Here is a 15849-nt window from a genome sequence, read left to right as displayed (position 1 = left end):
TCAATAGTCGTACAAAAGCCATTTTTGTCTTTACTTCTAGGTCAGCGCCGACCTTCACATGCGCCGACAAAAAATTAGCATATCGTCCCATATTAACGTTGTTATATGATTCCACCCAATTAGCCCGCAATATTAAATTTCAACTTGAACTTTTCTAACGACCGAAATGTAAACAGAGGAAATTGGCGCTACGAAAATGAAGATAGTTACAACATCTTGGGAAACCACGAAATTTAGTAATCATTTTATTGCAAGGGCAAGTAGTACGTAAATTGGTTTTGCTTAAGTCTTTAATAATAATACAAGATTTTATCCGTTTTATTATACCCGTTACTCGTGGAGTAAAACGGTATATTGTATTTGTTGGAAAGTATGCAACAGGTAGAAGAAAAGTTTCCGAACCTGTAAAGTAAATATATTCTTGATCAGGATCCCTAACAAAGGTGATCTAGCCATGTCCGTCTGCCCATCTGTCCATGTGAGCGCTGTGCTCTCGAAAACTATACAAGCTTGAATGTTGGAATTAAGCATACGTATTCTAGGGGTTCTTACGCAGTGCAAGTTTGTTTCAGCGTAGTGCCCCGCCCACAACGCCCTTAACGCTAGACTCTGTTTGGCGCCCACATTGTTAAAGATATTGTTAAAGAGTAAGTGGGATTTTGTTTCGTTTGTAATACCATCATATGCCTGCACGAAAAATAATTAAACTAAGGATCAATTTGAGATTGCGTCTGAAATTAACCTGAGTAGGAGCGAGGCAGCAATATTCGGAGCTCTCCAAACGGAAAAAGAGAGCAAAAAGCAAGATACCGAACCTATTAAACTGATACGCACCGTATAATGTATCAAATCGCACAATTCATTAAAAAGTTATGATCAATTTAAGTTTTCACCGCTAGGTGGAGCCAGTTGTGAAGTCGCTTGCCGCTTGCAGGCCTGCATCTAGCTCAGTTACGGGTGTCTAATAGTCGAGATGCTCGACTAAAGCGTACTCTCTTCTTTTTTTAAAAGCCAAATTAGTAGATAAAAGTTATTAATTTTAGCTTTTAAGAATTCAATGTAGCTAGAGTATAAGATTACAATTTTTATTACATTTATTAACATGTTCTTATTTTTTTTGCTATGGCATAACAAGACTAGCTAAGAGCAGGATTCCCAAAAAATAATAATTAAAATTTGTACTGCCAAATGTGGGCTAAAAAATTATTTTATTTTTTTTATGCTACGCGTGCTGCATTCAATTTGTCAGTTCGCTTTTAATTAGCTTGATGGCAATTAAGCTTCGAAGTTTGGCTATTATTTACCTACACTAGCTTCTAACTAACGGATGGGAAACTATTAAAACAAGTAAATGCAAATAGCGTTGAATTTATTTAAGCTGATTAATGGATTGTGCTTACAGCTAATTAAAACATTAAATTAAAAACGGTAAAACATCTGTACAAACAATTGTTGAACCAAGGTATGTGGGTTAACGGAAAACTCCGATCGACTGTCAAAGTTTTCCATTTAGAAATCGTGTAAAAGTTAATTGCGATTGGAGATCAGAGTTAATTGAAAAAAATTGTTGCTGTCGGCCGTCAGTTTCTTGCATCGATGACAGAAAGTGCAAGTGGGAAATGCTTGAACAATTTAATGAAAATGGCTGGAAAACAAATGTATCCCGATGCTATGCTATCTCTATTAACTCTTGCACATTGTACAACCATTTTCATTGCCATATCTTAAGCGTTTCGCAAGCCAATCAATTCAAGAGCGTGAAAGACGTTCACCAAATATTAGGAAAAAACGCTCAAGAAGAAAAAATAAGCAATAATAAGTAATTTAATTGCTTGAATTCATGGGATAAGCAACGACGAACAAATTAAGACCATGAAAAACAAGTCATAAATGGAATAACCAACCCGAAATGAAATAACAACATCAACTGAGACAACAGCAAAATGTTACAAATTTTCTAGCTGTTGTAGTGGTTTTTGGTGCTGCTAAGATTGCGCAGTCAAAGACCTTCATGCTCGTAATTGGCAGCCCCACATTAAGCCCATACCCGAAAATCCCCCAAAACTGAACAGAAAAGCGAAAGACAAGAGCCCAAAGGTGATGTCCCCCTGAACAAGAGAATATCGTGAACATAATTTATGCAGGCGAGGTAAAATAAATATACAAAAAGCTAGGCTTGAGACAGGAGCCACGTCAGGACAGAGGCGAACTGAGCCCTCAACTAATGGGGTATATTATGGCTTCTCTGCACCCATATGATAGCTACAAGAAGTTAACCCCTGATCAAAGCTAATGTGCTCCACAAACTCTGGCCAAATCTCAGACAAGACAATACCCAGAGTTTGATGTCCGCGAAATGGTATCCAATGATGCCCAAGGGGTATTTGCTTTTGTAAGGCAGCCTCAGTTAAATGGTGTTCACAAGAGCAGTATAGAAAACAATTGGTCATAACACGCCAGTTCAATATTTTCCTATTATATATCAATGAAATTTCCAGTTAACTACTTGGTTTGACTGATTTAAAAATTGCATATTGGTTTACAAGAAATTAAAATGTAACTGCACCGAGATTGGATGATAAGCTATATTTGATTCAGTTAGCCAACTCTTCGGATTACGGGGTATTCAAAAGTCGGTGCTAGCCACTACCTCCCCATGGCTCTCATTTTTTCCACCTCGCTTTAGTGCCTCTGTAATTGTTCGCAATTATTACAATTCGCAAGCAGTTTTTGGCGTTGGCTTTGGCTATGGCCCAGCGGGTGGCGTTGGCTGGCCTGCCCACTCCCTCGGATCCTCCCGCCAAAAACCCGGACAGAGCCTGGATTTTCTCCACATTAAAAGTTTTTTGCCTGTCGGCTTGTTGGTTCCATGGAATGACGTCAATAAACACATTTCGGCTTTTTGTTCGCTGTCATTTGGCTTAGGTTTCTGGTTTTAGTTTAAGTTTTTTAGCCTTTTTCATTCCTCTATTTTATGACACTTGGCCGCGTAAATAATTGTCATTTGGCATTGCTTGGCTTGTCATCAATCCTGCGCGTTGACGACTGTAAACTAAGAGTGTTTTTGTGACTTTTGTAAGCGGCTTTGATTTGTTGGTTCAATGACACAGCTCAGGAGACGCGTCTCGGTTGGGGTGCCGATTTGATGGCTCATTTAAATGGTACCAGCAGGATGGCAGGCGGATTGAAGTGACAGTTGACGAGAGCAGACACTTTGATATTTAGACGATTGGCAATGGACAACTTTCACTTAGAGCACTGAGTCGCTGGTTTGGATAAAGAGATTAATTATATGCATTTTCGGTAAGGCAATGTTTTCCAAGTTTGTGTCCTAAGTCTTTTGTATTGGCCTCGCTGGCAAAGCTGTTTGTTAACGGCTTTGTCTAAACTTAGTTATTTTTGCAGAGGATTTGCATCTTTTAGGTTATTGACATCTTTATTTTTCAGAGGATAAGTCATTGCAAAATGTGAAAATGCTTTATGACATTAATGTATTAAAACAAGCCAATGTTTAATATTGTAAAGGGAATGACGTTTTAGTCTTATTTATAATTTTAGGCAATAAAAATTGTTTGTAAGTATATTACAATGTCGACGAATGGTCTCTTAATACATACATTTCATGTCGTTTTTATTGACCATGATCAAAGGAAATCGATCAGAAAAACTATTAATCGCATTTATGATCAGCTTAAAAAGACATCAAAAACTCACTCAGAGCTACAATAAATTCTAATCACAGTCTCCCTAGCCCCTACCAATCTGTCGGCACTCGATTCTCCATCAAGTCACTTTATGACTCAAGGGGAAATTAGCATTTTTATAAACCCAAAACAGAGCCGACACCCACCACAGACCCCTTTCAAAGTCTAAAACTCTGGCCATTATGCATATCGAATGAAGCTATTAAATGTTTAATTGCAGCATTGGCCAACTCTGAAGTTAGATATGCATGCATCCATTTCAGACTCGGGAATCTAAACAAATTAGTGGCATTTTCCTCATTTGCATTTCATTTATGCAGATGCCGAGCCGAAGACTTTTCGCAATGTCCACGAGACCGCGAACAAAGAGCCTAATTGAAGGTAATTTAAATTGATTAAACATGTCTATAGGTTGGGCCTCCACCACCGTACAGTGAGCACTGTTCACTGTTCAATGGATCGTGGTCACTGTCTGTTTTGCGGAGGTGTTTGTTTGCTGCAGTTTTTTGGCTGCTCAATGATTTGGCATTGTCTTGGAAAAAATGAAAAATGAACCAAGAAAACGTTGTCGTGTGGGTCGTTTGGCAGTTGCGATTGGTGGGTCGCCACCACGGTGTGTGGGGTTCTGTGGAGTGTTGAATGTGGTAGCATGTTTTGAGGTGTTTATAGTTTAATTAAGGCTGGCGATGATGAAAAATGAAAGAACTGAAAAACAGCAGACAAAAGAAAAGCAATTCCTTTAGCCAAATTTCAAGCCTTCTGAGCTCATCATTGCCAGCAAATAGCCTTGGCACAGGCTTTAATTCCACCTTTTTTTATGAATCACATTTGTACGTCCTGTTCAAACCCAAAAGTTAATGCCAAAAGATAAATATTTCGTTGCGAAACGCAAACAAATTGCAAACGACCTGGCTAAGTTCATTGGAAGCGTTAGCTAGAAAATGATTTATAAAGAATTTTATGTATGCCTTAGCCATAAATGGCAAAGCTAATAATTATAAATGTGAAATGCTTTGTTTTTATTTTGTGTGTTTTATTTGAAAAAATACAACAATAGAAATACATTTTGATCCTCACTCAATGATGTCGAAAATATAATTAAAAATGGTTGAAAATGCAAAACGAAATTCCACATAATATGAATTTTGGGCAGCATCAACCATTAAACCTTTTGTGGTCATAAAGGGTGTGTAAAGTGGAGTGTCATTTGCAATTTTGGCATGCAAAATGAGACAATATACGTGAGTAGCTCGAGTAATTTGCGGTTCATACAATAGGGACTTTTGAGGAGTTTTTACCTGCCTTCAGCCTAATTAAAAAGTCTCTCGCTGCGGTGTTGAAATGGTCTTAATGTCAACCTCCGCTGCCATGGGCAACTCAAGTTCTAACTCTGACATTCAGCATGACCGATAAAACTACCAAAAGGCGCGTGCCCATAAAAATACATATAAAAGACGGTGTAGAAGTAACGAAATCAACTATTATCGCGCTTTTTGACGAGGTAATGCAATATGCCATAAGCTCGGAGTTCCGCACCCAGTTTTCCGTTTCAATGTCTTTCGGAGGTGACAATTGGGGCCAACACCTTTTGAGTCAAAATGGTAATTTGCACTAATGCATGCCACAAGTTCCTAAGGCGACATTTGTCGTCCGCGATACCACTGGATATAGACATAGATGTTGTTTACGTTTTGGTCTACATATTATGAATCCGTTAGGACTCGATTTCTTATATAAGTAAACATGTAAAATAAATACAAAGAAGCAAAACCAGACAACTATCCCCATATGGCGAGAGTGAGAGATCCGAGCTGGTCTGGACTCTCTGATGACTAATGGGCAATCTGTGAAATCATGCCCAGCACTAGAATCATTGAACCTCAATTGTTCAAAAATACACTAATGAATCATTATATATTCATTGGGTTATTTGGATCTCCAGCGAAGCCTGATCAGTTGGGTGGAAGTGGTAATATGATAAATTGGCCAACTTTGAGGTATAAAAAATATCAAGTCAGGCAAAAATAATGTGCAGACCAAATAATTAACTGAGAAAAATAACTTCATAGTTCAGACAAAGGAAAGCGTAAAAATATTCTCTTCTTTGTTGGCTTCTTAAAAATAGAGCAGTGCAAAAGGGGTTCGGAAATCATAATTATAATTATGGGAATGGTTTCTTGGCATAAAAGAGAATGTATTTCTTTCGTTTGAAATGTTTTCTTTAGTTTTGAAAAAGAAATAAATTAGCAGCGAGTCAAAATAAAATTTTATAGTCAATGACCCCACTTATAAGTTTTATTCTAATTATATCACGAACAATTGAAGTAGTCCGCTTGTGTACGCTTAGTTTGTTATAGAAGTTTAATGGAAATAAAATGGCCATATAGCAACTATTAATTAATGTAATATTAATTTTCGATAATCTGTATACTTATCATCTAAGCTCTGCTCAATTTTCTAACTGACTTATTGCATCATCAGCCTTAGCGTTTCACTCATTAGATTTTGATTTTTGGGTAGCAATTTGTCTAAGGTACTAACTCCTCTCACCGAATTTCCGATAAAATGCATGCTTCAATGTCTAGTAAATCTAGCCAGATATACAGACAATTTATTGCTTTGAGTTCAATTGAAATAAATCAAAATGAGACGAATTGCACGTACCTGTCCGTTTGATATCTCTTTTCAGCTGGAAGTCCACTGAAGGCGTTTTAGCTTATATTTTATTTGGCTTTATTTCATTATATTCTGGTCCGATGCAAAAGCAACAACAAATGCACTGGCGATTGGCATCAATGTCGCTTGGCCGCTTTTTTCCTTTTTTTGCCGTGCTCCGTTGATTGTATTCACCAACACACACGTACGCACAGGCTCACACACAAAGGCACACAGACAAGGGGCTCAATGATTCAATGGCAATTCGACTTAATAAAAAACGCGTGGTATACGGGAATTTTTTACTTTGATTTTAAACAATTTTTGTCAGCTCTCGATGAATACAAAACGCGCAGTCAGCTAGGCATTGGACGAAAATTATTGAAAATGTTTTTGCTGGCAAAAAGATTCAATGATCAGTGGGCGATTGTCTGAGTGTAACAGCTGTTTTTCGGGGGAGGCAGTGGGGCCTAATCGTTGCACCTGACGGAGCATCTAAAGAAAAACCCGAGTAGCCACAACCTTTCCCTTTCTCGGACTTTTCCTTTTGTCGCTGATCTTTCACTTTCTTCGCAATTGTTTTCGGGACTCGGGCTGCTCAGTCTTCGAGACGGACTCAGTACTCTCGGGGTCTTGAATTCGCCAGTTTTGCATTTCACACTCTACGCTTGGCTTCACTCGAAGTCACAACAGCCAACAACCACTGTTTAATGTTTACTCGTGTTTTTGTTTCTAGATTATTTGTATACTTTTATTTTCGGCACCGAAAAGAGTGTGTTCATACGGTGTCTGCTCACAGCTCACAGCTATATACACATGAAGACTTGCTTTATAACTAACTCGTTTTGGAGTTTTGGAGCTGCCCAGAAAACCGAACAACCGACTGTCTCGCACGCCAACGCTGTACTAAAAGAGTTTGGCGCTCGCCCCGCGCATTAAATACTCGAAGCCTTCCCTCCGACAATCTGGCTATAGTTTTTCAACTTGGCCAGGTCCGCAGACTGGGTCTCTCGATGATGTCAGCCCCGTTGGGAGCGGCTCTCCGGTAGAAAGAGACTGTGTACACCAGATGCAAAGACACAAAGAGACCTAGTCGAAGCCGCTCTTCAGCTAAGTTCCACTTTTTCGCAGGGGGATAAGCGTATTTATTATGGCTTACAAAAACCATACCTACACACTGTGCTTAACTCATTGTAGTGAGTGTTGATTTATTGTGTCGTTCTCAAAAAGGAGCTGCACAACAAAAGTTAACAACAATTGAAATGGATCTGTAGGTTAAACGCCAACAAATGAAGTCATGTCGTATCCTCGACGCACCTATATTCCTAAATAAAAAATGTTAGCCTTATGAAAGCCAAGTAGTTATTGCTAAGAATATTATTCAAATATATTTTTAATTTTCCTACCTGCCTTTTAAGTTGCTGTGAATCGTTGCGCACTTCGACAACCCTGGTCGCGCTCTCTTACCAATTTGCTCTTTTTAACCGGCTTTTGTCTGACGTACAACCGGCATTTTTAACGTAACGTAAGCCCAGTCGGAGCTTCACGTATCGAGTGTGCCATTGAACCAGACTTTATGGGTCTTGCACCGAAATTGGGCTTTATTACAATATTTTTACGGAGCCTGTGGCTCTGGCTAATTAAACATTTATTGTTTTCGGCCTTAAGGTGTCATTGAAACACGCTGGGCGAGCAAATTAAGCCATTAATTAGAACAGCGCACTCTCGATATGCGAGTATCTCAATGCTGAGCGTGGGACGAGCCCAATGCAGTCTAGACTGATTACTACCCTACCTACAGCACTAGTGCAACACGCACCAGCCGGTTAATCGCGATCGAATCGGAGATCGGGGATCGGGGGTCTGAGACCATACATCTACGAGAGTCTATATGCATGTCAAGTTCAGACGCAAGTAAGGTCTCGCCACGCACTGGGGCATGAAGATCGAATGCTCGGCTGGGAGATCGGTTCTCCTCGGCTTGGAAACCCTTCAGTGGGCGGCCATATATGCCAGGCATAATCGTTTGATAGGGTTTTGGATCGGCTACCGCTGGCAGCGGCTTAAGGTTTTAGCCATGGCTGCGCTACACGCGCCACTTGACCCTTTCGGGGTTGCACAGTTCAAAACGTGGCTCTGGCTGCCGCATTCGCAATGCAACTGAAATTGGATTTGGACTTATTCGGACCCCCGAAATTAGTTGCACAGTTGGTTGTTTTTTTGGCTGGTAGCATGGCCAACTCTGTCACGCCGTTCTCTTCCCTCAACTCCATCTGCAACAAATTTTTTAACAAATCGCATTTGAAAGTTATGGCACGAGTTGTGGGCTGTCGACGCTCGGCCTACAAATTGCAATTCAAAGTGTTATTTTTTCCCTGTGTTTGGTGGTTTCTTGTAACAGTTTCAGTGTTCCGTTTTTGGTCCTCAATTTCTTTGCTTATGGACTGAAATTTTATGGTTTTGAAGGGTAGGTAATTATACTTGATTTTGTGTTTAATATATCCACAAAAAAGTCAATTCCTCAATGTAAGTTCAAGTGCCAATGACTTGTCAAAGAGCAAGCGACAAAAAGTCTGAGCTTCACACATTAATGCTTCAACTAATGGGCACCAATGGGCGTAACCGATAATATCACTCCATCATTTGGTCTACCACGTGCCACACGCAGATATATAATAAATAAAAAACTGAAAACATGCAAATAAGCAAACAAAATTCCCATAAGCTCATATTTTTGTGTGTTCACCTGGGTGCTTCCTTAAACAAGTTGCTGTACGTGTTTTGACAATCTTCCTGATTTTAACTAGAAGGTGCATGCCTGACTAATTGCTAAACACAAAACAAAAGAAAAAACAAAACAGAAGTTCAAGCCTGTGCAGTATTAAATGTTTAGATACACTTTGCAAACATGAGAATATATTATTGTTCAAGTCTCACTTATTTTTGTTAGGTAATACAATTTAATTTGATAATTACACCGTGCGACAGAGATGTTAAAATTTCTTTGATCTTTCCATTATTTAAAATTAAATAGCTTGGCTTAACTTTTGCTTGAAGAAGTATCAGGTTACAGTTTTTATTTTATAGATGGCAAAAATAAAAAAATTGATGTTACTCTATTTCTACAGAAACTTGGACTGCTTAAGACTGCAAATCACAGTACCCTAGAAAAGGGTATAAAAACACAGAAGATGTTTAATTAGCCGCAAAGCATGAAGAAGAGCTTTTTGTTGTTTTTTTCATGTTGGATTTTGAGACACGCCTTGGTAATGGGCAAAGGTTCAACTGTTGACGTTTGCCTTCGGCTTCCGGTGCCTGAGTCTCCATTAAGCAGGTGAGACAGCTGATTTGAAATCATAAAATTTAGGAAGCGCTTGGCTATTTATTAATTGCAATTTCTCTCAATCTTGCATTAGCAATAAGGCCCAATCCATTACTATAATTTCCCAGAACTGAAAATATTGCAGCCTTTTATTTTAAAAGCAATAGTCGAAAAATAAAAAAAGCATACATACTAAATAAATAAAGTATACACACATTCACCTGGCATTACTTTAACATGTTCGACATTTAGCATTCCTTAGTCTCACAAGTGTTTCTCGTCTAGTGCGAATTTATGTTTTATTTGCTTCTCATTTGTATTTATCGCAAACTACAAACGTGCCCTTTTTGTCAAAAGCTCAAATCGTAAAAAGGAATCGTGTATTTATGAGACATTTGTGGTGGGAATATGCTTTGAATATTTTATTACAGATCGACTTTGGCCACGCGCTAGACTTGCCCGAGATTTGGGATGTGGCCTGATGGAAAACAATCCAGGATCATTGTGTCTGTAGGGATATAAAAACTCGGATGGTTTCATGGATGATTTCAGTACTAAGCCTTTGAATTTAAAATCAAACTTTTAATAAGCCAAAATAAAACTCTCAACTCTTGGAGGCCCACAAATTGAGTCATATTGTGCGGTTTTTCTGTCTAAGCCTATGTGCCAAAAGTTTCGCTTTCGGTTAGCTCACCTGGTTTGGCTCACGATTAGCCCCCGTAAACTTTGACCCCGGCTAATCACTGTTCATCTCCGGCCCTGATGTGTGTGGTGTGGCATGCCCCAAAAGACTTCAGCCAAGTTGGCTGCCGAACAACTTGGTTCGCCTGGCTAAACTAAACTGCAGCTCACATGCTCTATAAGTAAATACTTAGTCGCATACATAACACTTTGCTGACCCAATTCAAGAGTCGAGAGTGTGCTTGGGCTCTGAACCTTTTAAAGAGCTATTACATGTTGCAGCCAAAGATTAAATGGGGTCCCAAAAGCGAGCTGACATCAGAAACAACAGCGAATGCCACAGTTAAGCCAGGCTAAAAAATATTGCGTTGTCTTGGGCTGACTGACAAGACAGAAGTCGGCACAAAAAACTCTTTGGAAATTGAAAAGAGCGAGCGTTGAGATTGTATGAATTTAAGACGGATGGAAAGGGTAAGCTAAGTGTATATTTAATTTATGATACTAAAGGGGCATAGTAAATACAACAATTTTGAAAGGCACTTGCACAATTTCTTTTTTGCACCAAGTGTATCCAAGTATGTTTGTTTAAGTTTTTGAGCATCAACATTCAAACCGCTTCCTTCCTGTTCTTTTCATAAAGTTCAAGGTAATTTTCTTCGTTTCGTTGGATTAAGCAGTTTTGTGATCACTTAATTAACTTGAATTGTGGATATTTGAACTTTCTTACTGCTTCAGCAGAAGATCAAGCGATAAAAATCTTCGAGCTATATGGGAAGCAGCCTAAGAGATGCTGCCAACAAGAAACGTCAAATAGTTTAGGCCAAATACAGCTAAACTAATTGGCTTCCTGGACAACCAAAATGGCAAAGACCACATCTGCGGCTAAATAAACAATTTAATTATAAATAAATAATTAAATAAATGCCCGACACGGACAGCCAATTTACATGGCATGTAAATGTTTTTGCTCTGCTCAATTCTGGCCAAATTCTATAAATAAAATTCATATAAATCAGTCAGTCAAACGGTTTTGGACAAGTTCAAGTTTTTACGGAGAAGCGCTTTTGTACGTGGCATTTATACAGTGCTTTGCTCTAGCTCATTGTACAAATTAGAATAATAAAAGAAATTAAAAACACAAATGCTTTTGCATTGCAAAAGTTGAATTAATTGTAGTTATGTGATTTATGCCTGCGATAGGAACTGTATATTTGGCATAGGCTGACAGTGGATCGATCTGCCTTGTACGGCAACTGGACCATGTGGCAAAAGTGAATATCAATTCGAATTTCAACTTGTTCAAGTATTTCTATATCGCTCGCTCTCGCTCGTTCGATCGTCTCAGTCTGAGACCTGGGATCTGAGACCCACGCGTGTTAATTACAAATTGTTTGTTGTGCTCGTTTTTGATGTGGTTCTTGCCATTGTGGGCATTATTTTGTAGTATACTTTGTATTTTTAATTTTTTTAATTTTATTCTTCTCCATAGTTTGAGGCGCGCAACTTGTGTCACATTTAGACTCAACGTATTTGTCATGTCAGCAATTAATCAACGGAATTTTATAATTTCATGCAAGTTACATGGAATCTTCTGGGGCTGATTTAAAATTTTCGACTTAGATATATTTAGTATTATGATCTAAAATGGTTACCGTAAATGATTGCCATCGCAGAGTTGTAGGTTGGTTTCTCAAGAACCTATTTTATTAAAGGGTACTAAAATTAAGAAAAATGCATTGGTATCATTGCTTGGTTGGAGACCAAACTTCTTTCTCAGGGTTTCGTAATTATTCAATTCATTTTCATTGGGGGACAGGACAAGCATTGTGGCTTTCGCAATTTTTCTTCATCTTTAGTGAGTACAGCATGCCATAAAGTCTGTTCCAGTCAGTCCCAGCCAGTTACTCATTCAGCCAGGCAGTTATTCATTAGGTCGCCGTAAATGGTCAGCAAAAAATACTTCAGTTGTTAAATGGTTAAATGCGAATTTCTTGTTTTTCTTACCAGCTAAGAAAGCTTTACTGGGCCATGATCTAATCAAAAAGCGATAAAGTACATGTTGAAATGGATCACTATGCCACAGAGGAATCTAAGATTTCTTGGATAAAAGAATCCTAAAAAAGCAGGGACCTCATTAGCTGGGAAACATTATTTAATTTAGGAAAATATACACAAATCATATATTACAACACTACTTGTACTCTATATCTTTGCCATTTACTACATCTTTGGAGCCTAGTTTTGGTATTATTATATAATCCAATTAAGATGTGGAAACAGTAACTTAAAGGCAATATTAAATGTTACCCACTGAAGCCGTAGTAGATAATTAAACACTGTTAATTGCCGTAAGTGTATGAAGTCGAAGAAGGCGTTTCTTCCTCTTTACATGAACACCTTTGGCTCGATTTTCGGGTTGCCCAATGGCACGGCTGGGGTCCACCAAGAGCTGTTACAATTGCGCACTCCATTTGTGCCACGGGTCTCGGAAGCTGATTCACCTGCATTAGTTAATTATGCGCCCCATTAAGCCCGATGATTGCGACCCAAACGACGGGAGTTGGGCGAGGGGGCGGGTCAGTTGTTGGGCAATACTCTACTAGACAATTGTCTCTGGTATATCTGGCATCTTCATTGCTCGAGCGAGTAAGCAGTCCACACCCGAGTGACAGTGAGCTCTACGGCGAAAGAAATGGTTCTGATGCTCAATACAGGAAGAAAATAATTAAGTATTTGCTCACTTTAACCTTGACTGTAAATGGGTTTAAGACACCTTTTTAATGTGTGGATTAATGCAGGAAAATAAAATTACGCATAAAGTTATTAAATTTAAAAATATGCTAAGCCACTTACATATTTTTCTAATTACTTCCAAATATGGTTTAGAAAAATCGCGTTTTATTTAATTTAATTACCAGCAATTTCAATTTTACTACTTACTAATTTTAAAATCAGCTTTGTAACTCAAGGTTTAATTTAATTTTTCAAAAAGTTTTTACTGTACTGAGCCCCCTATTGTTGTCGCTCGTTGGCGCTGATGGCACCATTTCAGCAGCTTCACCAAATCTGCAAGGCACATGCAACGTCTGCTCTTTTGTAATTTAACATTTTGGCTGGTGGGAAGCTCACTGCCTTATTGACTGACTGAATGACTTACTGACTGAAAGACTGACTTACCGGCTGCTCCCTCGAACTCCACGCGATTCAATTCAACGTTGGCATAAAGTTCGTCGCTTAAGTCTTTCTCCATTTTAATTATTCATTCAATTGTGTTAATTGTATGCGTGCCACACACTGCACAACGATTCAATTTTCTATAAGCCCCAGACATAATGGCAGCATTCGATACACGAGTTGCGTGGGCGGCGTTTCATGAAAAAATTCGAGAATTAATTTTTGAAAAGATGCTAATGATTGATTGCGTTTGCATCGGTGAATCTCTAAAAGATATTTGGCTAAATGTCAAACTGCATTGCGTGTGTTTCTCTCGTAATTGCTTTTATTTTGAGTTTTGGTGGGCTGATTAATTTGGGTGCAGCATTGTGTGCTGCGCTGGATTACACAATTGTCTGGTACTTCAGTCTAATGCGTTTTTCTAGGTTAGTATATATAACTAATTTAAAAAGAGTCAATCTTTTAGTCTGGAGTACTTGTTTAGCCACAAAGTAGCTTAAGTTACATCATACAATAAATATCTCTAATTCATAATCTAAAATGTTAAAATTATATATATAGTCTAATAGATAGATTAATTTTTCAGCACATCGTGTATACAAATATATTTATTACCGACATTAAGTGCTACATAAGGGTACCACAATAATGGTTTGTCAATGCATACAGCTTGAAAGTGATTAAAATTTCTTTTTGCATGCGACTACATTATGCCAGAAAATATGTTGTGGGGATAATTGTTCACGATTGTCGAACGCAGGCCCGTTAACAATCTATCAAAGAGAAATAGCGGCTTTTATGTTTTGTTACATGGTTGAAGTGCCAAATGTCATCATTGGGCGCTCTGTTACAATAAGTTTTTGACAAACTCCTTCGTCCTTACCGCCATGCCGTCAGGAAAGCCCACTTAAAGGTGAATTCAATATTAACAAATGTTTCATTACAAGTTATTGAGGTTTAACTTATAAGAAAGGCCTGTGCACCTTTGGGCAAAACTAAGGGAAAAAAAAATGTTTATTTTATGTGATATATTTTTGAAAGACCGATTTTTATATGGGTAATAATGGCAATATTGCAATACTTTGCGATGAGCACTTCCCACGTTTCATGTTTTGAACATGGCGGAAACAATGAATATTACATTCCATAAAACAGTTACTTTACTTTACAATCATTTTTGTTTAACAAACGTCAGCTATATTTTTATTAAGAAGATATATTTAATACTCATAGTACAGAATCATTGTTTCTGTTCCTATTCCTTTTTGAGAGATTTTCATATAAAGTTACCTCATAATGAAAGTATGACAGTTAGTCAATAAACTTACATATCATTTGACCCATGTTTCTTTGAAAGTGGTCGTATAAAAATCTCCGGGACATGACAGAATTAGCTTCGACCAAGTAAGTAAAATAAAAAAATAAGATGAGCCATGTAACGCCCACAAAAAAGTGGATTTAACTTCAAAGCAGGTACCCTAAAAGCGGGACTCAATCTTTAAAACTGACATAAACCTAATGGAAATGCTCGCCTTGTGATGCCAAGTATCCATAAAAATCAGAATTTTATTGTCCATCATGTCTGGGCAATCGAAATCACACGACTTGGCACCGATTCGTCTGCCAACGCGAGCTCTCAGACGCAGAAAGTTATCGATATCTATATGGATATGGAAAACAGCGATGATTGATTGCCATTGGAGATTCATAACGGGATCGCCTTTGTCTGTAACTGCGATTTGGCACCAACTTGGCAATGGTGTCATCATTCCATCAATCATACGCCCCAGCTGCAAAGAGTCGAGCTCCAGATCAGTGCAGCTGCCACCTTCCGACGAATGCATTGGTTACGGATCTCGGAATGACTTTAAAGTTACAAAGATGTTTTTTGTTTTCCATATAGGAGAAAGTATAAGCAAGAATTTAAAATCACCTCCAACACCCACACAAGAAGGCGCCGAGTAAGCTACAGTACTTGAAGAAAATGTTCCTATGACGATTGTCTGAAGACGATTAGATGTTAAGGCCTCTTTTAAGATTCAAACTTGAAGCCTATTTGAATAACACTATACTATTACGTATAGGTATACATTAATTGGAAGGTCAATATTCAAAGTATACTTACTATTCAATCCATTTAAATTATGTTTCTAGTTGACCGGCAACACTTAGAAGAATATACTTTTGTTCTCATTGTTCTTTTTTTTTGGTTTTGTTGTCCCTTTTTTAGTGGTTTTTTTAGATAATGGTTCTTTGATTTAATTGGAGAAAACTGTTTAAACCTAATAATATATTTATTCAACCAGCTGTGTC

General features: G+C 38.2%; 1 protein-coding gene across 12 annotated transcripts in view; it reads right to left on the bottom strand.

The window, feature by feature from the left end:
* LOC119548759 (pneumococcal serine-rich repeat protein) overlaps positions 1-7272 on the bottom strand; it is a 39478-nt gene extending 32206 nt beyond the window's left edge. For 9 of the 12 annotated variants that reach the window (XM_037856292.1, XM_037856298.1, XM_037856297.1 and 6 more), the window contains exon 1: positions 7109-7253. The gene's annotated coding sequence lies outside the window, so the exon portion shown is untranslated. Of the gene's footprint in view, positions 1-6881 lie in introns of all 12 variants that reach the window. The other 3 variants (XM_037856290.1, XM_037856289.1, XM_037856291.1) reach the window with 3 other exon arrangements.
* Between the last annotated feature and the right edge of the window lie 8577 nt (positions 7273-15849).

The sequence above is a fragment of the Drosophila subpulchrella genome, chromosome 2L, assembly GCF_014743375.2.
Source record: "Drosophila subpulchrella strain 33 F10 #4 breed RU33 chromosome 2L, RU_Dsub_v1.1 Primary Assembly, whole genome shotgun sequence".
In the NCBI taxonomy this organism is placed as follows: domain Eukaryota; kingdom Metazoa; phylum Arthropoda; class Insecta; order Diptera; family Drosophilidae; genus Drosophila; species Drosophila subpulchrella.
The sequence above is the reverse complement of the archived record's forward strand: the minus strand, read 5'-3'. Positions and strand labels throughout refer to the sequence as shown.